We start from the raw sequence: 24,598 nt of genomic DNA, 5'->3' as shown, positions 1-24,598 counted from the left end.
CTTGTTCTGGCTTGAGTGGAAAGATGTGATGAAGCTTTTGGGTCTTGTTTGAAAGTTAGAGAAAGTACAACATTGGGAATAGGAAGGGAGGTGTTATTCTTTTGACATTTGGTAAATTCTTTAGATGTTAGCATTTCTAAAAAAAAAATCTGTGAAGAAAGTGTGAAATGCAATTAAGACAGCTCTTCCACATGTCACACTGAATAGACAATGCCTTTGTATATTTTGGAAAGAGTATGTAGAATGCAAAAAGTTATTTGAGATTGAAAAATTATGAGCTCATTGTACAGAATGATCTCTCTCTCTCTCTCTGTGTGTGTGTGTGTGTGTGTGTGTGTGTGTGTGCTTTCCCAGTATGGAGGTTGCCTCAATTGAGTGCTCCTTGGAATCTCTTCCAACAAGTCTATCAAATAGTAAAGCAGAGTGCATTTCAGCAACATTAAGAAAAGCTCATATCCTCATTACCTAATATAAACAAGAAAAGAAAGATAAGAGCAAAAAGTTGAGGAGCCAAGTATAGTTAACTACCGATACTTGCATAGTCTGTAAAAGCTAAGTACAATGTGTGAGGCTCCTCAGGGAGCCAGGGAATTGACTTTGAGTGCTGGTACATTAATCCTACTTAGAAACACTTATCATTATAAATAATTAAAACGCTCTGATTTAGGTAGACAGTCTATGCTGAAGGAAGTTCCAGGAAGAGGACCGAACAAAATAATAGTCTCTATGGGATAATATGAGAATGGAGAAGTAGAGAAATCATTCTGATATTATTCCTCTTGGAAAAACAATGCCTAAACTCTCTCAGACCTTCAAAAGAATGAATGAGAACACTCTCTTCATCAGACACTCATTGAATTGAACACAGTGAGACTTAAATGGATGCTGAGTTAAAAAGAGGTGGAGGGGAACGATAATGTAATTGCAACTGAGCCTCTGGTATATGTGAGGGACTATATGTACAGGGACTATAATACAACATGGAATACAAAATACTATGTATTTAATTGTACATGTCCTTCATCATAGCTACCCCAAATCTCTTAAGTAATACATGGGAAAACCAGCTTGTAAAACTAGATGTCAATATGTATGTTATTTCATCCAATATAAATGTAAAAAGAAAGTTAAAGTTTATAAATAGCCCAGTTTTTTATGGAGGAAATGCAAAATCATATTTTCCCTTCAGGTGTAGTCTTTTTCCTGGAGCCAAATTATTAGTGGAAAGAATGTGTGCAATGGTCGATGTATGTGGTCTGAAAGGGAATTGAATTATAATAATAAAAGGAATAAAAGATATAATAGTTATTCCATTTTGGTTTGGGTAGCACATCTTTTAATGCATCTAGGGCATTTCTAAAGTCTGGCTTTTTCTTTAGAAAACTACCTCCTTTAATTTGTATGCTTGACAAAATGATCTCTTAATTTTAAGGTCTTTAATATCTAAACAATGAGATATGGAATTTAACAGTCTTTGGTTCTTTACATCACTCTGGTGGAAGAGGCAATCTGATAGAGTCTCCAGTAGCAACCCACTAAAACTGTAAAACATAAAAACCACCATCTCTTTCTACCTAATAGGCATTTTTTCACTGATTTAAGAGATCCTGGATGACAAAGGATACTTGGTGCTTTTCTGAGCTTTAAATGTGATTCCCTAAAATTTGACCCATGGTGATGATTAATTTTTCATAAATCTCCATTTCACATGAATGGAACTACAGGTTAAAATATTTGTTTAGTATTTTAAGAATTTTCCCAAAAAAGAGATTGCTACTACTTGTCACACCTTAAATTGTATTAGAAATGACAACATAAATGTTCACATTAATGATTTTTAAAATTTACTTATTTTAAACCATACAAAGAATTATGGGTGATCCTAGATGAGAGCATATTTATTTACAACTCCTTAACCTGAGCCATTGCTATTGATATCTGAATTTACCAATGAAGAAACTGAAGCAAAGAGCAGTGTTAACTTGAACAATTTCCTTAATTAAGATACCTCAGTTCACAAAGTAAAATTGGAATGAAAACCCAGGGCTGTCTCACTTTAAATTCCTCTTTTTCTTAAAAAAATACCACCTCCCATGAGGGCAAGATCATTCATATATTTAACATTGACTAGCAGGAAGGTTTTTTCCACAGTCGAAACTACTGCGACATTAACTTCCTGATGAGGCCTGGTTTCTTTTCTCCACACTGACATTTAGTAGGTTAGTAGCGAGGTGTAGGGTATCTTACATTCTACTCAATCACTGTGGCTAAAGGGAGAGACCATAGCTGACATCTCAGAATAAGCTAATAGGGTGGGGAGCTTTGGCTATTCCTGAGCTTATTCAGACTCTGTGTTTGGCTGAAGATCATAGTTCCTGGTTTTACTAGTTATCCATCCTCTCAACCTTGTCCAGATCATATTATCAATAAAAAAAAGAATATTTATAGAATGCATGACTACATCGAGACTTTCAGTATGTTAATAGTGGTTTTGATTATTTGGTCTTAAATGGTTTTGTTCATTCAATACTATCATTCAACGCATTAACAATCTTAAAGTATTTCTGATATTTCTGAGGTGATGACTTCTGTAATGCTTAAGCAAAATTAAACTTATTTTTGAACTGTTCGTAATATTTCAGAGATAGTATTTACTTCAATATGTTTTGTAATACACTTTTTATTATAAAATCAATTCTTTTTTTGGTTAAGTTATTCTATTTAATAAATTAAATAAAATATCAAATCTAGTTGACTTCTTTCCTCTCTAAAATCCATCCCCAGCTAGTCTCGCTATCCAAAGGAAACCACTATTAATTTTTTGTTTTTCTTTTAATTGCCTATTAAATGTCAAATAATGTACTTATTTGCTATATGCTTTAGTGATTCATCAAATTAATATAATGCTTAATGAATCTCTACTAAGAAAATAAGAAATTATGCACTTTCAATTTTTCTTTCAGTTCTTTTCCATTCCATCTCTCACTTTTTGTTAGTTATATTGTCATTTTTATGTTGCCAAACCTTAGCATTGTCATTCTATTATTTAAACATTAAGTCTTCTGTGCTATGTCTAGACTGATTCCAAATAATCAAATGCTAATAGGCAGCATTTACAATATGGTTTTCTAAATATTTTGTTCTATAAAATCAATAATATGAATGGATCCGTAAAGGGGAAAATACGATGCTTGCTATGGCATTAAAAATTCATTACTTTAAAAAAGACTCTTCCAAATGCTAATGTTAAATAGACTCCCTTATTTTCTGTCCAGATTCCTGCAAGCCTTTTGGGTTATATATGGTTCATGGATGATAAATTCATTGAATTCTGGCATTAGAAAACTAGAATCTATAAAGGATTCTACACTTTTTCTCACATTTTCTTGATAGTTTGGCAGGGGATAGTATGTGACACTCCAAATATTTTTTCATTCAATATTTAAAGGGATTCTTTAATCTCTTGTTTCCTATAAGAAAATGTTTGTCAGTATATGATTTTTACTAATTTATCCCAAAAGTATTTTGTGAATACTTCCTTCCATGTAGGTAACGTTTGTCTGTAGAAGTTTTTGAAATTTTTTCTTATCCTTATAATTCGCAATGTTGTATCTAGGTATCTAGGTGTTGGTATGTTTCACCCCTCATGAATTCTCCAGGTGTTCTTGTTCTGAAACTTTAAAATTAGGGGAATAGTCTGTTGTATTCTGTTTGTTCCCTCTCTCCATCACTTTTATGTTCCTTTTTGGAAACATTTTTAGATAGATTTCAGACTCTTTGGATCCTTCATGATTTTTCTCTCGTAATTTCTGTGTGCCTGTTTTAACTTTATCATATTACATTCATTTTAAAATCACCAACTTGATTTTGAGTCAAGATTTCTTTTCTATCACTTACTCTATATTTGTAAAAAGTCACAATGATTGTCATGTTTTCTGATTATTCTTTTTCTTTGTCATCTGTGATAATAATTGTAAAAAATATTAGTCATAGTGATCAAAAAGTTTTGTTCCCCAATTTTCTTACTGGGATACATTATTTTATATATCCTTCTTTATGCTGTTGGCACCCTTTGACTATCTTGAGACTCTTTATTATTTGTATATATTTATGACTAGAAAACCTCATGATGATGAGAATAAGTAGATGTTTCCTTTGACTTTGTGTAGGTCTTTACTCAACAGATCTTTGACTTGACTAAGAGTTGGGCAAAAGTATCCTGTGCCAGTTAAGGAATTGTGTAGGCAGACCAGCTTCTCCACTGGATGTGTGTGGGGAATTTATTTGATGATATTGCTGACCACTGTAATACAGAAAGAAAAAAGACCTAGGATAATTATTCCATTGGTGGTCTAGTTGGGGACTCATGTAGTACTGAACCTTGGCTTTTCCCTGGTCAACAGTCATTTTCTGGTGACTACTACCAAATTCCTAAGTCTTTGAGTCTCTTCCTTGACTTTTTTTTTTTTTTTTTTTTTACCATATGCATTTTGAATGAAACTCTGATAATTAACCTTTAACAAGAAGGCTGTTTGTCTTGTTATTGGTATTTGATGTGCTCCTTTGATAAACATTCTGTTGTAATTATAAATTTTATTTTATATGCTACATGAAGTTCCTGTTGATCACACAAGTTTTTTACCATAGGAAACAATAAAGGCCACAATAAAATAGAAATTATAAAGAAGTGATACATTTCCAAGAAAACAAGAGGAATATTGTTTCACGGAGAATTCTTCAGAGCTTATTGAAAGGCTTTTGAGAAAAGTAAAGGAAGTTTAAAAACATATGAAATATAGATGAGGCAGAATAATGCTTCCTGGATGGGTAGAATGAGAAAAAGTTCTTAATGGCAAAAGAAAAAAGCATGGTTAAAAATCTTTGGTACTTGGTTTTGTACTTTGTGGATCTCTTTTAATGAATGAGTAGTATAAACATAAATAAGACAAGGTAATATTTATCCTTTATAAGGAAAACCTAGGTAAAATATTGATGAATTCTTCTGAAATATACTTCATAACCATATAGTGTACTCATTTGAAGACCAGAGTTGATGCCATAAATACTCTGCTCAATTTAATGTCAGAATGTCAATGCTTGCTTGAGTAGAAGACCTTCACTTATTTTCATTTTATTCTTCAAAGACACATTATATACTTTCCCAGCTTGCATTAGCTTCTCACTATGAAGTGATTTTTCATGTTAAAAAAAGAAAATATTTTCCACCCCAAAATGGCAGATTAGAGGTTTTCAGCATAACCAGGTCACTTGGAAATAGTAAGATAGGCATAAAGATCAATTCTACAAGCTTTAATTAAAGAAGGAAAATGCAAATTATTTGGAATCATGAAGGACACCCCAGGTCCCAGGTAGGAGAATGTGGGCAAACAGCCCCTGTGATGGTGTTCAGCTGATGAAAGTGAGTGAAACTCCAGTATATGAGAGAGAAAGAGAGCCTCCCTCTGTGACTTACCCTTCCACAGGGCATCCAAACAACCCAGACCAAGTGAGAGCACTTTGTTTCTTTCAAGTCCTGGAAATAATTTGGGGAGAGGCTTAGAGTACTTGTGAGAGGAAGACACTGGGAAAATATGCAGACATTTTCCAGTCCTGGAACTGAGAGTAGCATGCTATTTTTGATCTGGGCACAAAGTTAGTCATTTTTTGGTGACCCAGAAGCATGGCCAGGCAGGCATTTAGTCTCAAGCCAGAGACTGGAGCACCTGCTCTGCAACAGGATAGGGGCCTCCATAGCCAGAACTGTGCAAACTGTCTCAATGTAAGCACTGGAATTATGCTCTCCCTAGGGCAGGAGGAGAGCTGCTACAACTGTAGATTCTCTGACAACAAGACTTGCAGCCAGGGCCAGCTTGGCAAACTGGACCTCGTTTGCATGTATCACTGCTAGGTGCCCCAGTCTGCGCTCCTAAGATCATGGTCCACCTCACTCCCAGGCATAAATCCAGGCATTTCGAAGATCTTTTTTTCTTCTGGACCAGCAGCCTGAGTCACCCCGCCTTTCTTTGACATAGATTGTGGTGCAGCAGGGCCCTCTGTGCTCCACGCCCAGGCAGATCTCCAGGCATTCAGAAATTGAGATCTGAAAATCCACATAAAAAATTGATGAAACAAAATTTGTTTTTTGAAAGGATAAACAAAATTGATAGACAGTTTGCTTGATTAGCAAAGAAAAAAAGAGAGAAGATCCAAATGAACACTATCAGAAACAATGAAGGTGACCTTACAACTTATCCCACAGAAATGCAAAAGACCCTTAGAGACTATTATGAATATCTCTATGCAAATAAACTAGAAATCTAGAGGAAATGTATACATTCCTAGAAACACATTTCCTGAGGTTCATTATGGAAGGACCTGAAACCCTGAACAGATAAATATCGAGTTCCAAAACTGAATCAGTAATAAAAGAACTTACCAACCAATAAAAATAAAAGCCCAGGATCAGATGGATTCAGAGCCAAATCACACTAGATGCACAGACAAGAGCTGGCACTAATTCTACAAAAACTATTAAAAAAAAAAAATCTAGGAGGAGAGATTCCTCCCTAACTTATTCTGCAAAGCTAGCATCACCCTGATACCAAAATCTGGCAAAGATACAATGAAAAAAGAAAACTACAGGCCAATATTCCTGATCAACAGAGATATAAAAATCCTCAACAAAATACTAATAAACTGAATTCAACAGCATATCAAAAAGTTAATTTATCATGAACAAATAGGCTACATTCCTGGGACTCAGGGTTGGTTTAACATATGCAAATCAACAAATGTGATTCACCACATAAGCAGAATTAAAGACAAAAACAATATGCTTATCCCACTACATATGGAAAAAGCTTTTGATAAAATCCAATGTTCTTTCATGATAAAAACACTCAAGAAACTAGACAGTGAAGGAACATACCTCAAAATAATAAGAGCCACCTATGACAAACCCACAGCCAATCTCATATGGAATGGGCAAAACCTAGAAGCACTGTCCTTGAGAACTGGTACAAGAAAAGGATGCCCACTTTCACCACTCCTATTCAATATAGTATTGAAAGTCTGAGCCAGAACAAATAGGCGACAGAAATAAATAAAAGGTATCCAAATTGGAAAATAAATCAAACTATTTCTCTTCATGGACAATGTAAAGCTATAACTAGAAAATCCTAAACACTCTGCCAAATGCTTCTGAAAGTGATAAACAGTTTTAGCAGTTTATATACCAATAACATTCAAGCTGAGAGTTAAATCAAGAGCACAATCTCATTTACAACAGTCACACCAAAAAAAAAAAAAGGAAAAAAATACCTAGGAGATCTAATCAAGAAGGTAGAAGATCTCTGCAGGGAGAACTACAAAACACCGCTAACAGAAATAATAGATGACACAAACAAATGTAAAAACCTTATATGCTCATGGATTAGAAGAATCAATACCATTCAAATGATTATATGTCCAAAGCAGTCCCAGATTCAACACTGTTCTTAGCAAACTACCAATTTTATTCTTCATAGGATTAGGAAAAAACTGTTCTAAAATGTATATGAAACCAAAAAAGATCAAATAGCCAGAACAATCTAAAGCAAAAAGGACAAAGTTGGAGGTGTCTGTCACATTACCTGACTTCAAACTATACTATAACGCTATGGTAACCCAAACAGCACGGTACTGGTATAAAAACTGGAACACAATACAGAATCCAGAGATAAAGTTGCATCTGGCCTCTGATCTTCGACAAAGTTGACAAAAATAAGCAATGTGGAAAGGACTCCCTATTAAATAAATGGAACTGAGATAGCCAGCTAGACATATGCAGAAGAATGAAACTGAACCCCTTCATTTCACCATGTACAAAAATTAACTCAAAATGGATTAAATATAATACCTCAAAGTATAAGAGTTCTAGAAGAAAACCATTCTGGATATTGGCCTTGGGAAAGAATTTATGGCCAAGTCTTCAAAAGCAATTGCAACAAAAACAAAAATTGACAAATGAAACTGAATTAAACTAAAGAGATTCTGCACAGCAAGGGAAACTATCAACAGAGTAAATGGACAACTTACAGAATGGCAGAAATATTTACAAACTACTCATCCAACAAATATCTAATATCCAGAATCTATAAGGAACTTGAACAATTCAAAAGGCAAAAAACAACCCCATAAAAAAGTGAGCAAAAGACATGAACAGATACTACTCAAATGAAGACATACAGGTGGCCAACAAACATATGAAAAACTGCTCCACATCACTAATCATCACAGAAATGCAAATCAAAACCACAATGAGATACCATCTCACTCCAGTCAGAATGACTATTATTAAAAAGCCAAGAAACAACAGATGCTGTCGAGGCTGTGGAGAAAAGGGAACACTTATGCACTGTTTGTCGAAAAGTAAATTAGTTCAGCCACTGTGAAAAGCAGCCTGGAGATTTCTCAAAGAACTTAAAACAGAGCTACCGTTTGACCCAGCAATCACATTACCACGTATATATTCAAAAGAAAATAACAGCAAAGACATGGAATCAACCTAGATGCTCATCAATGGTGGATTGGATAAAGAAAAGGTGGTATATATATACCATGAAATACTATGGAACCATAAAAAGGAGCAAAATCATGTTATTTGCAGCAACATGGATGCAGCTGTAGGCCATTATCCTTAGCGAATTAACATGGGAATAGAAAATAAAATAGCATGTGTTCTCACTCATAAGGGGGAGCTAAACATTGTGTGCCTGTGGACACAATGTGGCAACAATAGACACTGTGGACTACTAGATGGGGGAAAAATGAAGAAGGGTAAGATCTGGAATACTAATTATTGGGTACTATGTTCATTACCTGTGTGATGGGATCGATTGTATCTCAAACCTCAGCATCATGCAATAATCACAGGTCACAAACCAGCACATATACCCCCCAATATGAAATAAAAATTTAAGAAAAAAGAAACAATATATAGCTATTAATACATGGAATGTGATTAAGAATAAAAAATTTAGGTAATTCTACATGAACCCTAATAATATTTTATTGATATCACATTATTTTCACTTATTATAATTGTGTTTGACTACCAAAACAACAGTTGAAATAAAAAATACTATTTCACTATTAGAAAAACCAACTGGTAATTCTTGAGAGTTCATGTTTAGTAACAAACAGAAGGTACTGACTAAGACAAGAATGTCAACACCGTTGAGTTGAATTGAATTCACTTTGTCTTCAAAGGTCCAAAATATTGTTTTGATGTTCTGTAGCTCTTGATGCACAAATGTATAGATTTTTATTGGTTTAAGGTCACTGATTTTTTTATAGGCATGGAGTCAGAAGAAAGTAAACTACTGACCTACTGTAATGCATTTGTGTTTGTATGTGTGTGTGTATTTATGAGAAATGTTTCAGGAAGGGATCTATCTACCCTTTGCTGTTGGTCCCTTTTGTTACTGGCGCTTTATCTTGTAAGAAGCATGCTGGCATGCAAGGATGAAAAAATTATTAGCCAATAGAAGACTTTATGTTTGTCAGGCTTTATTGCCGCTGTGCTGATAAACTGAGCAAAAATTGTCACAGAACAAAAACTATTCCTGTATTTATTTTTGTGTTTTTGAAGGCTACATTAAGGTAATTTTGGCCTAAAAGCCCATTTATTTTGTGATGTTGATTGTATTGTATTGCTATAAATCCATAGAAATTATTATTAAAAATAAAAACAAGGGTAATTTTACAGTATTTCCTTGGCTGATGTTAACTGTATTTGGAAAAACTGACCCACGCTTTATGCAGATACTTAAAATATAATATCAACAACTGAAATGACTCTAAGAAGCCAAATGTGGAGGAAATTCATTCTACAAATTATTTTATGGTTCTAGGTAATGCTGATCTTCTTGTTCACAAATCACAGGAGTTTTGCATTTTTTTTGTTAATTCATTAAGGCTTGTTACTCTGATTGATCCTGTAGCTTGGGAATGCATCATTCTCTAGCAGTAATTTATGATATATGCAAAGAAACCAGGCCTAGTTTTCTCTTTGCCTAATAATCTCTGCGTGGAACTAGAGCCTTTCTCTGGATAATCCACTTGAAGCACAGTCTTGAGTTTTTAAAGTTCTTGCTCAATACCAGTGACTATAAACATGATTGGATGGTCTAACACATAAATATAAAACACTTCAAAATAGGTAGTAATAATCAAGAATGGTTCCTGCATACATTTTGAACCAAATGTTTATGAAATATATGCAAAATATGTGTTTATGACATATACACCTTGTGTTTGGCTCATTTCAGTATGGGAACATAGAGACTTTTGGCTCTCTTTGTATCTGTAGGGAGATAGATTCATGACAAAGCATCCTTTAACAAAGTTATAGTTTTCAAGCCATAGCTGATTGAAAACCTTTGTGTGAGTTCTACTCATACTGTACCTACCAGTGTCCTTAACTCAGTTGCACTTGAATTTTAGTACATTTCAAAAGGTTCATTCAACTACCTTTAAATTGAAAATGATGCCCACACATAAACAACATTAATATAGATGTTTAAATGGAACTTGCAAGGAGACAGAGAGAGATTGCAGAATAGGAAGGCATACAACCTTCTATTAAATACCTTATTTTCAATATATTTTGCTTTCTTGATGTGCATAGCTACTGAAGGTTATAAGAAAAGAATTTGTATGGAGAGACAAAACAATGTTCCTGGTGTCACATACGTTATAGCAACAAGGTTAGCCATGAGACAAAGACGTTTTGAAAAGCATATTGTGTGTATTGAATACACAGTTACATATATTGTGATAAACTCATTTATATGTATTTTCAAAACCCACAGAATGAATTAAATTGATATCATGATGCTTTTTAACAGAACTCAGCCTGTGTAAATGCTATTATTTTTGAAAGCTTAAATTTTTTTTCCAGTTGCTTGTTACATAGACAGATAGAACGTGACCTCTACCTTGCATATCTTCATGAGAAAAAAAGACAATGCATTTGTGATGGGTAATTTCACATTTCAAGTTTGAAAAGTCCTGTTCCTAAAATACTAAATTTTGCCCTCCTTTTAACTGTTACTGTGTCAAGAATCTCTAGATAAAATTTTAAAAATTTAAAATTTCAGAAAGGGAAGGAAAAGAAAAGCAACGTGATTTGCAACTAAAAGAGGAGAGGTTTAACAAACCATTAGTCAAGAGATTCTTGGGAACTTATAGGTACAGTCTCCAAAGCATCATGTACAAAAGTTTTGTTTTATGGGTCAAAGAAAAACACAGATATTGAAGGCAATATGGAAACTGAAAAGTTGTAATGGGAAGAATTATTTCGAATATGTTTACAGAAAAACAAATACTAGACGAACAAACAAAAACCTTAGGTCTTCGACTTTGCCCAGAAAATATAATTAGGTAAATCATAGACTTGAAACAAATGACCTCAAAAGATAATTATTTCAAATGATATATCAGAATATAACATAATATGGGAGTTAAAAAACATGTATTTTTATTCTTGGTATATTTGTATAATAAAAAACTCCATCTAATGTTCATATAGTTGTTTGATTTGTTATGCAGGAAAAGACAGCCGCTTGCGAATGCATTCCACATTCCAGGAAGTTTACCTGATGCTTCCAGTACTTCCCATTTCATTATCTTGAAACTCTAAGAGGAAATCATTTTGTTCCCCACTTTTACAGATGAGGATCACATGACGTGGAAGTTTGCCCGGTTTCAGTTTTATCCCCCTAACTAGGGGCAGGATGTCACTACAAACCATGGGCTTTCTGACTGGAAGTTTGATGTTCCTTCCACTTTACTCTGCTGACATCCTGAGTTTTCAAGCCTTCTAACTCTGTATATTATCCCATTTGATTCTCATGAGAACTGTGCAAAATTTATTAAACAGGAATGGATATTCTCATTTTAAAGATAAGAAAATGGAAATAAACAGTAGATAAACTGACATCCTATTTCTAATTTGTGACAAACATGGTTCTTTAAAATCCAAGTTTCAAATGTTAGACGAATGTATTTTCAATGTCAGATTATGCCTCTAATGGCAATACGATGGAAGACAATATACTAATATAGAGATAATTCAGAGTCAGGGTCTAAGTAGTATCCTCATTCAGGATTTGTGTGTATCCTGGATTGTTTGGGCAATGCTGATTCTACTGTCATTTACCAGACGGTTTCTTGTACCTGAGAGGACAGAACCTGATGAGATGCTATCTGGTGGTAACCTGGGCCCTGGCTCAATACCATCTAACACTTTGAAACAGTGCCCTCCCATTTTTCCAAGACAGACTTAAGGAAAAGTTCTGGGAGAACAAGTCAAGTATGGGGAATCTAGTTTGGGAATGAGAAGAGGACTGTATTCGTAGGCAGTGCATCATCAGTTCATTAGGTTCTGACCAAAATTCCCTTCATGTGTTAACTCTTCCCAATACTCATAGAAATTACAGAGGGGAAAATATGTTGAATAAAAATGTATTATCATTAAATACACTGCAAAAATTGGGAAATGTAAAATCACTCTTCTGTGGCCTAAAATAAAGGTTGAATCAGATTGGGGGAAGGCATGGCCTCAGACTTGAGCATTTTCACTTGTAGAGAAAGACCACAAAGTAGACATCACATACATGGTGGCCAAAAGTGAGATGAGATCAGCCTTTGAGAGCCCTGTGAATGAGGTCGGTTCAGCAAGAATCTTCTTCTTTTGTATTTAGATTTTTGTGGTTTCCAGGTAATAAATAATAACATCTGCAAATAGTGTGGTGAACATTTTCTAATTATAACAACAGTCATGTGGTACTAATATTTATTGAGTGCTTAACAGATGTCAGAAAGAGAACTGTGTGTTTTCCATTTATTATCTCACTTAGTTCCTGCATAACTTTTATGTTCAGGTATGGTTATTATTTTTGTTGTACACATGAAAATGATGGAGGCACATGCTTAACTGCTAGGTGTTACTTCCTCCACACAGATTGTTTTTTAATCAGAAATTAATTTATTAGTATATCACAGGTGTACTAGTCCATTTTCACACTGCTGATAAAGACATACCCGAGACTGGGAGGAAAGAAAGGTTTAATGGACTTACAGTTCCATGTGGCTAGGGACGTCTCACAATCATGGCAGAAAGTGAAAGCCATGTATCACACGGTGGCAGACAAGAGAAGAGAGTTTGTGCAGGGAAACTCTCCCTTATATAATCATCAGATCTCATGAGACTTATTCACTATCACAAGAACAGCATGGGAAAAACCTGTCGCTATGATTCAGTTACCTCCCACTGAGTCCCTCCCACAACACATGGGAATTCAAGATGAGATCTGGGTGGGGACACAGCAAACCATGTAATTCTACCACTGGCCCCTCCCAAATCTCGTGTCCTTACATTTATAAACCAATCATGCTTTCTCAATAGTTCCCCAAAGTCTTAACTCATTTCAGCGTCAACTCAAAAGTCCACAGTACATAGTCTCATCTGAGACAAGGCAAGTCCCTTCTGCCTATGAGCCTGTAAAATCAAAAGCAAGTTAGTTACCTCCTAGATACAACTGGGGTACAGGCATGTGTTAAACACAGCCATTCTAAATAGGAAAAATTGGCCAAAACAAAAGGGTTGCAGGCCCCATGCAAGTCTGAAATCTAGCAGGGCGGTCAAATCTTAAAACTCCTAAATGATCTCCTTTGACTCCAGGTCTCACATCCAAGTCACGCTAATGCAAGAGACGGGCTCCCACAGCCTTGGGCAGCTCTGCCTCTGTGGATTTGCAGGGTATAGCCCCACTTCTGGCTGCTTTCATGGGCTGGCATTTATTGTTTGTGGCTTTTCCAGGCACACGGTGCAAGCTGTTGGTGGATCTACCATTTTGGGGTCTGGAGGATGGTCGTGCTCTTCTCACGGCTCCACTAGGTGGTGCCCCAGTAGGGACTGTGTGTGGGGCCTCTGACCCCACATTTCCCTTCCCTGCTGCCCTACCAGAGGTTCTCCATGAGAGCCCTGCCCCTGCAGCAAACTTCTGCCTGGAAATCCAGGAGTTTCAACACATCTTCTGAAATCTAGGGGGAGGTTCCCAAACCTCAATTTTTGACTTCTGTGCACTTGCAGACTCAACACCACATGGAAGCTGCCAAGGCTTGGGGCTTGCACCCTCTGAAGCCACGTCCTGAGCTCTATGTTGGCCCCTTTCAGCCATGCCTGGAGTGGCTGGGATGCAGAGCACCAAATCTCTAGGCTGTACCAGCATGGGGATCCTGGGCGTGGCCCATGAAACCACATTTTTCCTCGCAGGTCTCCAGGCCTGTGATGGTAGGGGCTGGTATGAAGACCTCTGACAAGCTTTGGTGACATTTTCCCCATTGTCTTGAGGATTAACATTTAGCTCCTTGTAACTTAAGCAAATTTCTGCAGCCAGCTTGAATTTCTTCTCAGAAAATAAGATTTTGTTTTCTATTGCATTGTCAGGCTGCACATTTTCCAGCTTTTATGCTCTGTTTCCCTTTTAAAACGGAATGCCTTTCACAGTACCAAAAAGTCACCTCTTGAATCCTTTGGTGCTTAGAAATTTCTTCCCCCAGATACCCTAAATCATCTCTTTCAAGTTCAAAGCTCCACAAATCTCTAGAGCAGGAGAAAAATGCCACCAGTCCCTTTGCTAAAAGATAACAAGAGTCACTTTTGGTCCAGTTCCCAACAAATTCCTCATCTCCATCTGAGACCATCTCAGCCTGGATTTTATTGTCCGTATCATTATTAGCATTTTGGTCAAAGCCATTCAGCAAGTCTCTAGGGAGTTCCAAACTTTCCCACATTTTCCTATCTTCTTCTGAGCCCTCCAGACTGTTCCAACCTCTAACTGATAACCAGTTCCAAAGTCGCTTCCATATTTTTGGGTATTTTCTCAGCAGTTCCCCACTCTGTGGTACCAATTTACTGTATTAGCCCATTTTCACACTGCTGATAAAGACATACCTGAGACTGGGAGGGAAAAAAAGTTTAAAGGATTCATAATTCCACACAGCTGAGGATGTCTCACAATCATGGTGGAAGATGAAAGGAAGGTGAAAGAAGAGCACTTGTGCAGGGAAACTCTCCCTTATGTAATCATCATATCTCATGAGATTTATTCACTAGCACGAGAACAGCACAGGAAAGACCTGCCCTTGTGATTCAATTACCTCCCACCAGGTCCCTCCCACAACATGGGGGAATTCAAGATGAGATTTGAGTGGGGACACAGCCTAACCACATCAACAGGCTATAGCAAACTGAAAAAATAAATGTTAAAATACTGAATGATTATTTTAAATTTAAGCCTTCAATTAATATAGCTTTATTTAACGTAGCCAAATAAAATGTAAATTTTTAGAAACTATGAAGAGGACAAAAAATTTACTTCAAAACTACACTGAATAATTTCAAGTATTTGTGGTATTTAAAGTGAAAAAGAGAAAAATCATTTTATCTGCCTAGGTCAAAACCAAAGTTTGGATTTTTATTTGCATAACTGAATTCTATTTGAAAAGCTAGTATCTCTCATATGTCCTCCAGTCTAATTGTAATTCAGTGACCATTGAATAGCATCTTAATCCATTCTTTACACTATTATTCATTATTTGTGAAGTACCTACTAAGAGCATTAATTCTCTATTGATTGCCAGGGATGCAAAATTTGCAAAATCATAAACTCTGCCTTCAACTAGTTGATATTATAGAGAGAAAATAAGTAATATGTTAAGTACTGTAATGGAGGAAACAGACTTCTGGGAGAGCAGTGAGAAAGCCATGCTTATCTCAGCTGAGAAGGCTTATTTCCGCAGAGAAGACAGCACCTAAGTTGAAAGATGCTGGTCCATTGTAAGCCTAGAAAGGAATAGTATTCCGGATGGATGATATAGTAATGATAAGAGTTGTCTCAGTAGTCCTCATCAAAGGGCTCTCATTTGATCAGACAAGTAAAAAAAATCTTGATTCTCATTGAAAGACTTCCAGAAGTTGTTCTTTATTTTTAGATTTCCAATGTTCTTTCTTGACTTGTTCTTTAACCAGATATTAGAGAATATGAGCAAATATGCTTTGCCACACTTTTTTCTCCTTATTATGAAGTTCTAGCTTGCTAATAACCTCTGTAGTGCACATTGATTGCCTCAAATTATAAGTGATCTGTCTACCAGAATTAATGTTATTGACAAATGTATTCTGTGGACACATGGGTTTAAGATACATGACTATTCCACATGATCATATTTGTCAGCTTGCAAAAGTTTACTTGATCATTAAAATAGAGTATTCAGTTATACAAATGTTTCTCATTTCATTATTCCTTGTACAGTGGACAAAGTAACCTTGGCAAAGAACTTTATATCATGCTGAATACTGTTTCCATTATCCCTCTGCTGCACATAATTTTCTTTTTAATTTTACTTATCTTTGTTTCTTCTGACATTTGAAACTTAGCATCTTAATCTACTTTTTCTTCATTGTATCAATTTTCAATTTCCCAAGGTGATTCACATTTATGGTCCTCTTAGACTCTCTGTTAGGGCCTTCCTTTTTTTTTTTTTCTTTGCATTTTTGTGTCACTTTCTATTTTGTATCACTTTTATCTTTATTATGTTTATTTTAAACGTGCCATAAAGATAATTAGATTCCTGTAGGTAAAGCTAGTCTGATCCCTACACACTTCAAGAGATTCTGGGGAGGTCAAAATTTGGGCGCCCTTGGCTGGGATGTTGAGTTAAATCCTAAATGAGAGAGCAAAGAGATGGTAAGAATAAAGTAGTAGCATCTGTGTACCCCTTCTTCACTCTTATGACGCCAAAGTGAAAAATAAACATGAAAGCAGAAAAGTATTCTCTCTGGGGGTGGTCACATACCTCAAGCCCATATTTTCAAAGAATACTTTTATCAAGCTTAATAATTGGTTAAGAGTCTCTCAGAACTTTATTCCTTTTATATCACAAAGAAGGTGACCTTTTTAATAATTCTATCAACAGTATAGTTATATTGAATACTTCCTCAAGTAAGTTCTCCAAAGCACTTTTCTGGGAAACGTCAATAGTGTATCATGAAAAAGTAATCAGTACTTAAATAAATTTAGAAACATCAAATACTCTATCTCCTTGTATATTCATTGTAGATTTTTCCCATATCAAAAGATGAGAAAATTTCTGGATGAAAGCTATTTGTTTAACACTTTTAAAGTCAAGATTTCCAAAATATATGCGGCTAGGAAATCTTTCTGATATGGTACCATTTCTTGTGGAAAAGTGTTTAGAAAACAGGACCTGAGAGAATAACTTGTTTCTTGGATCCAATTCTTTGAGTCCCTCTAGGTTTCACTGATTATAGATATGGGGTACAGAAAGGCACACATAAACAAATGAACTTGGGAGAACTGATTTTCCACATTCATTTTTTTGATATATTAAAACCCATTCCATAGCCCAGCTCTGACATCAGTTGTGGTTCTGGCAGACAGTTCCTTTGCACACTGACAGAATTATTTTCCAAGTTCCTGCCTGCCTTCTCCATTTCCCTACTAGAGAACATTTTGCAACGCCTGTTTAAGTTGCTGGACTCAAACATAGGGTGGTCTGAGTGTGCTGAGGTGGAAGGCTTGGGAGGCGATGTTAACCTCTGGGTGGCAACTTCCAGCCAATAAGGGGAAAGATGACTGTCCCAGACTCTGTCCTATCAATAGATAATTCTGAAGTGCATTCCGCACAGTTCTCCAGAGGGCTCTCAGTGGCACTGAGTTGATTTGCCCATAGTGGTAACCAACTCATTAGCCCATGCTATATTGGATTTCTTTCCATTCCTTTCTCACTTTCACTTCTGCTTCCTGAGGTTATCTCCTAAAAAAGCTAAGTCCTTGTCTCAGAGTCTTCTTTTAGGCAAAACCAAATAGTGACAATCTTTTCTTCCCCAAGTGGCAAAAATAGGTAAGGATTACACTGACATATGAAAGCATATTCTTGGTTCCTGAAGACCCCATCTGGTCTATATTATGTTTTGAACCAATTCTCTTCTATGTGCCAGGGTTCTTTTTAGGGGTATATAACCTGATGGTCTTTTAGCCCTGCCAGTTTGGCCTAAATGATATCAGAGCTTCTGCTTTGGCCTTAAAGCCATCTCCATTCTGTAAAACCGCAAGAACAGTACCAGTTTTCATTTAAAAAACAATTTTGGCCAATATACAATATGCTCAAAGAGTATTCTATCCTTACAATTGTAGGACAACTACAGTAACATGTAGATGTTATTGTTCTCACTTCACAGATACAAAAAACTTGAGAAAAAGAGAAGTTAAGTGATTTGCAGATCATCCTTCTGGTTATTAGCAGAGCCAGAATTGGAACTCACATCTTTGTGACTCCATGGTCCAAGCTCCAAGCCACTGCTTTCTATTTAAACTCCATGTCTAACAGTTGTTAACCCATTATGATCACATACCCTCCTGCTTGTATATTCAGTAGATTACCAGAAGTTTTCACTTCCTCTTTAAAATGAGGAAAATAATGCTACTTTATAGTACAGTCAGAATTATTAAATGAGTCACTGTATGTGAACATAAAGCCCACTCAACAGTCTCTATAAAAATGTTTTTTATTTCTATTATTACCAGAATTACATAGAATCCATCTCCTCCACTTTTTTTGAGTTCTTGAGTATATCCTCTGTAACCTCTAGTAGGTAAAAAAATGTGATAACACATGGAAAACTACATGGGAATTGTTTTAGAAGCTGAGGCTAGAAATGTATCAATGCTGTATTCTAGCCATTCCATTGGCCAGTATTAAGTCACATGACCCTACCTAACTGCAAGGGAAATTGGGAAATATCATCTAGCTATAGACTATATGTGTGTCCCTGTGGAAAAGGAAGGGAAGATAAGCAATTGCATAGCAATATCTCCCATGTTAATCCTCATTGTTATTAGTGTAATTTAAACGTAGCATATTCAGAAAAGTGTTCTACCTCTAACCTATAGCTGGCATCCCACCAGGTCTCAGTGCATCTCCATCATCACTTTTCTAGTTCTAGTAATTATTTCTCTCCCTGATTGCAATATCTACCTTACTGGTTTCCCTACTCCACTGTTGCCATTCTAAAAATGCATTCTTCAGTCAGAAAATACATCAGTGTCATTATGATCAAATTATGTCTGCCGCTACTCAAAATTTTCCAGTGGATTTCCATCACAGAATTAAAGTCTTTGTCTATGACTTTGGTATTACAGCTTATAAACTCCACCTTGTGGTTCTCTGTGCTGGTCACAGTGGTCTTGCTACTCATTGGACACTCCACGACCCTTCCTGCCTTGGCACAATGGAATTGCTCTTTTTTAATTCTTGAAGTACTCTTGCCATATATCTTTGCATAGCTCCTTCCTCATTTTATTCATTTCATTCATTTCCTCAAAAAGGTCTTTTTCATCATCACACTTAAAATATGCCTCAGTCATTCTCTAACCCCTTAGTCTATTTTTATTCATAGCACTTATAGTACCTGGTAATATATTGTGTATGTGTGTGTATATATATATATTCACACACACACATATATATGTGTATATATATATTTACAAGTTTACTCATTAGATTGTAACTTTATGAGGACAGTTTTTAAAATTTTTATTTATTTTTTTAAATTAAAATTTATTTTATTTATTTAGTTTTTTGAGACCTAGTTTTGCTTTTGTTGCCCAGGCTGGAGTGCAATGGTACAATCTTGGCTCACCACAACTTCCATCTCCCAAGTTCAAGTGATTCTTCTGCCTCAGTCTTCCAAGTAGCTGGGATTACAGGCATGCGCCGCCACACCCAGCTAATTTTGTATTTTTAGTGGAGACAGGGTTTCTGCATGTTGGTCAGGCTGGTCTCGAACACCCGACCTCAGGTGATCTGCCTGCTTCAGATGTCCAAAGTGCTGGTATTACAGGCATAAGCCACTGCTTTTGGCCCTAATTTTTTTTTTATTGATAGCAGAGGACAACTTTATTATTATGTCTTCAGTTTTTTTCTTTATTGAGGTATGCTTGACAAGTGAATATATGTATTTATAGTGTACAATGTGATGTTTTGATTGATATATAAATTGTGAAATGATTACCACAATGAAGCTAATTGGTATATTTATCACTTCATGTAGCTATCATTTGTGTGTGTGTGTGTGTGGTGAGAACATTTAAGATTCTGTCCCTTAACAATTTTCAATCATAAATTATATTATTATTAACTGTGGTTACCACCTATGCTGTAATACAGATCTCCAGAACTTATTCATCCTCACTGAAAGTTTGTACCTTTTGACCATCTTTCCATTCCCCTTCTACCCTCCACCCCCTATCCCCTGGCAACCACCCTTCTATTATTTGCTTCTATGAGTTAGACTCTTTTAGGCTCCACATATAAGTGAGATCATGTAGTATTTATCTTTCTGTGTCTTGCTTATGTCTTCTAGATTTAATCATGCAAATTACATGATTTTCTTTTATAAGACTACTATCTTATGTATACACACAATGCACACACGCACACAATTTTCTTTACCTTTTTATTACTCAGTGGACTCTTACGTTGATTCCATATCTTAACATTTATGAATAATGCTGCAATGAAGAGTGCATATTCTTTTTGAGAAAATTTCATGGTGTTTGAAGTACAATTACTGGATTACATATATGGTAGTTATATTCTTAAATATTTTTGAAGAAATCTGTACTCTTTCCATAGCGGCTGAACCAATTTACATTTCCACCAACAGTGCACCAGGGTTCCCTTTTCTCCACATCCTTGTCAATACATTTTATCATTTGTCTTTTTGCTAATAGCCATTCTAACAGGAGTGAAGTGATATTTCATTGTGGTTTTAATTTGCATTTCTCTGGTGATTAGTGATGTTCAACATTTTTTCATACACCTGTAGCCATTTGTGTATCTTCTTTTGAGAAATATGTATTTCTTAAACCTTTTTAAAATCAGATTGTTTTCTGGTTACCAAGTTGTTTGGGTTTTTTATATATTTTTGGATATTAAACTCATATCAGATGTATGGATTATAAATATTTTCTCTCATTTTGTAGATTGTAACTTTATTCTGTTGATTGTTTCCTTACTGTGCAAAACCTTTTGAGTTTCATGCAGTCTTATTTGTCTATTTTTTGTTTTACTGACTGTGATTTTGAGGTCATATCCAAAAAATCTTTGCCCAGATCAATGTGAAGAACCATATTCTCTGTTTTTTCTTTTAGTAGCTTTACAGTTTCAAGTTTTACTTTTAAGTCTTTAATCCATTTTGAGTTGATTTGTATGTATGGCATGAGATTGGGGTCCAGTTTCTTTTTTCTGTGTATAGAGATCCAGTTTTCCTAACACCATTTATTGAAGAGATTATCTTTTCCCATAGTATGTTCTTGGCATCTTTGTCAAAAATCAGTTGACCATAAATCAGTGGATTTTTTGGGGGGATCTCTACTCTGTTCCATTAGTCTATATGTCTGTTTTTATTTCAGTACCATGCTGTTTTGAGTACTATAGCTTTGCAGTATATTTTGAAGCTAGGTAGTGTGATGCCTCCATTTTTGCTCCTTTTGCACAACATTGCTTTGAGTATTCATGGTATTTTGTGGTTCCATATAAACTTCAGGATTGTTTTTTCTATGTATGTAAAAAATGTCACATAGATATAAATTTGATAGGGATTGTACTTTGATTACAGAGTGCCTTAGGTAGTCTGGGTATTTTAGCAATAATAACTTTTCCAATCTATGATGATGAAGTATCTTTCCATTTATTAGCATCTTCTTCAATTTATTTCATGAATTTCTTATAGTTTTCAATGTACAGATCATTCATCTCTTTGGTAAATTTATTCCTAATTATTTTATTCATTTACATTCTATTTTTAATTGAATTTAAAAGTTTTTGTTTTCAGATAGTTTGTTAGTGTATAGAAATACTACTAATTTTTGTATATTGATTTATTTTAATCTTGCAACTTCACTGAATTTATCAGTTCTAACAGTTGTCTAGTAGAGTCGTTAGGGCTTTCTATATATGAGCTCATGTTTGCAAGCGGAGATAATTCTATTTCTTTATTTCTGATTTGCATCCCTTTTATTTCTTTTTCTTCCTTAATTTCTCTGACTAGGGCCATTACTGTACAGTACAGTGTCTGGAATATAGGATGTGCTTAACACATATTTGTTGAAAGAGTAAAAGAATGACTACTTGACTTTCTCCCATTACAATTTTTGCTCTTGCCAATCCTTGTTAGGGCTCGTTTTCTTTTTCCAGTGGTTACAGCACTTTTTCTTTACCACATTCCTTTTTACTTTTTTTTTCATTTCTGAGATTCTATCAACTGATGACAATTTCCATTGTGGCTACAGCTCAATTGTCTAGATGTCTGAAACACGTTTGTTTCACCCACACTAAATAGAAAGAGAAACATTATTTAATAGTTTTTAAAAAATTTTCCCCTCCCTTCCCCTTCCCGTCCCCTTCCCTTCCCCTCCCCTCCCCTCCCCTCCCCTTCTCTCCCCTTCCCTTCCCTTCGTTTCCCTTCTTAAATAGTCATTCAATTAGAGAGTAAAATCTGGAACAACCTGTAAGAAATAGCCAGGAGATAGACAATCAACAGATTTGAATTTTCACAACGTGTTGCCTATTAATTATCTATCATATCAGAAGGTAGTACAATAGGTGAAATTGTTCATGTGGGCATTACTAATACTACTGCTATGATGCACGCCTATAACCAACAGCAGCTGCTGTCTAAAAGAAAATTTTCACGATGTCCCTTAGACTCCAAGTAATATAAAGAATCAGCTACTGTCTGTTACTCTCTTACTCTTCCATACCAAACATGCCCTTCAGAGATACCTCTATATAGTGAAGACATGATGGTAATTCCGTCATGGTAATTGTTAAAAAAAAATCTCTTCTGCTTCTGAAGAAACATGTTTCTAGTAAATTCCCCTAAAGGAAAATAAATAAAAGTTTGGTGCACTAAATTTTCTGGCACGAGAAATGACTTGTTATACGGCTGCCACCATCATTTAACTTGTCAGTTTTGGTTTTACTACATATAAAATATAAAAATGCAAAAAATTATTCTCCACTTTGTATTTTAATACTTGGCCATAAAGAATCCAAGTATTATTCCTAAACATTATTTGAAAAAATAAAATATAGAAATGACTATATGTTTCAGTTAAAGTTTTATACATAGATACATTTACAGCCATTTTTTAAAACAAGAAACACTGTACCAAGACTGTAACTTGACAAACAGTGGACAATTTAGAAACAGGATTATTTCAGTTCTCAATTTATTTTAGTTCAAAACAGCTAGCATTCCTTCTCAAACTGACAAAATGTTCTCCATGTACTCCAAGCAGTTTTTACATTATCTCATAAAATTATGTTTATTTTAGCTGTTCTGTTTCAATAAATATCAATAGATATTTTCTTGACTTAAAACAAGTCTACGCTGATTGGAAAAATAAGACTTTGATTGGACTGCAGAGCAACTCCAAAAAAGTTATTTGCTTTGTGCTCTCTGTCTCTTTCCATCATTATGTTCCTAATGCAAACAAAGATCTGTAGGTCAAAAGCAAAGGCAATGTTAGCATTTCCCTAAATGCCATCATGAAAATGTCTTAAAACATACTCGTTTTATATCTTCAGCAAAAAAGTCATTTGCAACTAATCTTCAAATAGTCAATGACAGTCAAATATTTACCAGACCTGACCTAGATATATTCTTCCGTGATAAACCTAGAACTTAAGCCAGAGCAAATTCTGAATTCTTCAAACCAAGCACAATAACTTTTATATGGAAAAAATTTAATTACAAAAATATGTAATTACATATTAACAGGTATTTAAAATCAGGCTGCATTATTCTATTTTGTATAACATTGGACTGTTAGGAGCTAGAATGAGAAAATGTGCATAAAAAACTTCAAAACTAAGACCTTAAGCACATATATTAAAAAATGGCATGTGGGCTAATTTTCAGTAGCATTTGAGCTCTTTTCCTTATCATCTCTGAAAATCTCACCTATTTTTTTTTCCTTCTTAATATCCCATCAGCTGATGAGGTTGTCAATCTCTCTTTATTACATTCTCTACTCTTTTTCATTCTATCATGAAACACTAGTACAAAAAGTAGCAGTAGTATATTGCCCTACCTCCACTAAACTACGGGTTGTTGTCAATTGAATTAAATTTATCTTGTAACTACCATCACTTAAAAATGATTTCTGAAGTCTTTTTGTAGAAATGTAATATCAAAAAGTCAAGATTAGATAATTAATGTGTAAAAAGATCCTTAGATGAATGTGGGTGTTGATGAACAGAAGAAAAAATGATACAGAAAGAAAAAAGCGTTATCACAAAGATTAGGAGAAAATACACACAATTTTTCTTTTCAGTAATAAAATAATGCAGATTATTCATAGAGTGTTTGTTTCAGAGACCAGGAAAGGTACACAGCTAAAGACTGCAGGTCAACTGCATAGCCTAAAAACCACTGGGGTCAGTAAGAGACCCCCAGTCA

The sequence above is a fragment of the Macaca thibetana genome, chromosome 2, assembly GCF_024542745.1.
Source record: "Macaca thibetana thibetana isolate TM-01 chromosome 2, ASM2454274v1, whole genome shotgun sequence".
Lineage (NCBI taxonomy): Eukaryota > Metazoa > Chordata > Mammalia > Primates > Cercopithecidae > Macaca > Macaca thibetana.
This window is presented reverse-complemented; position numbering follows the sequence as displayed.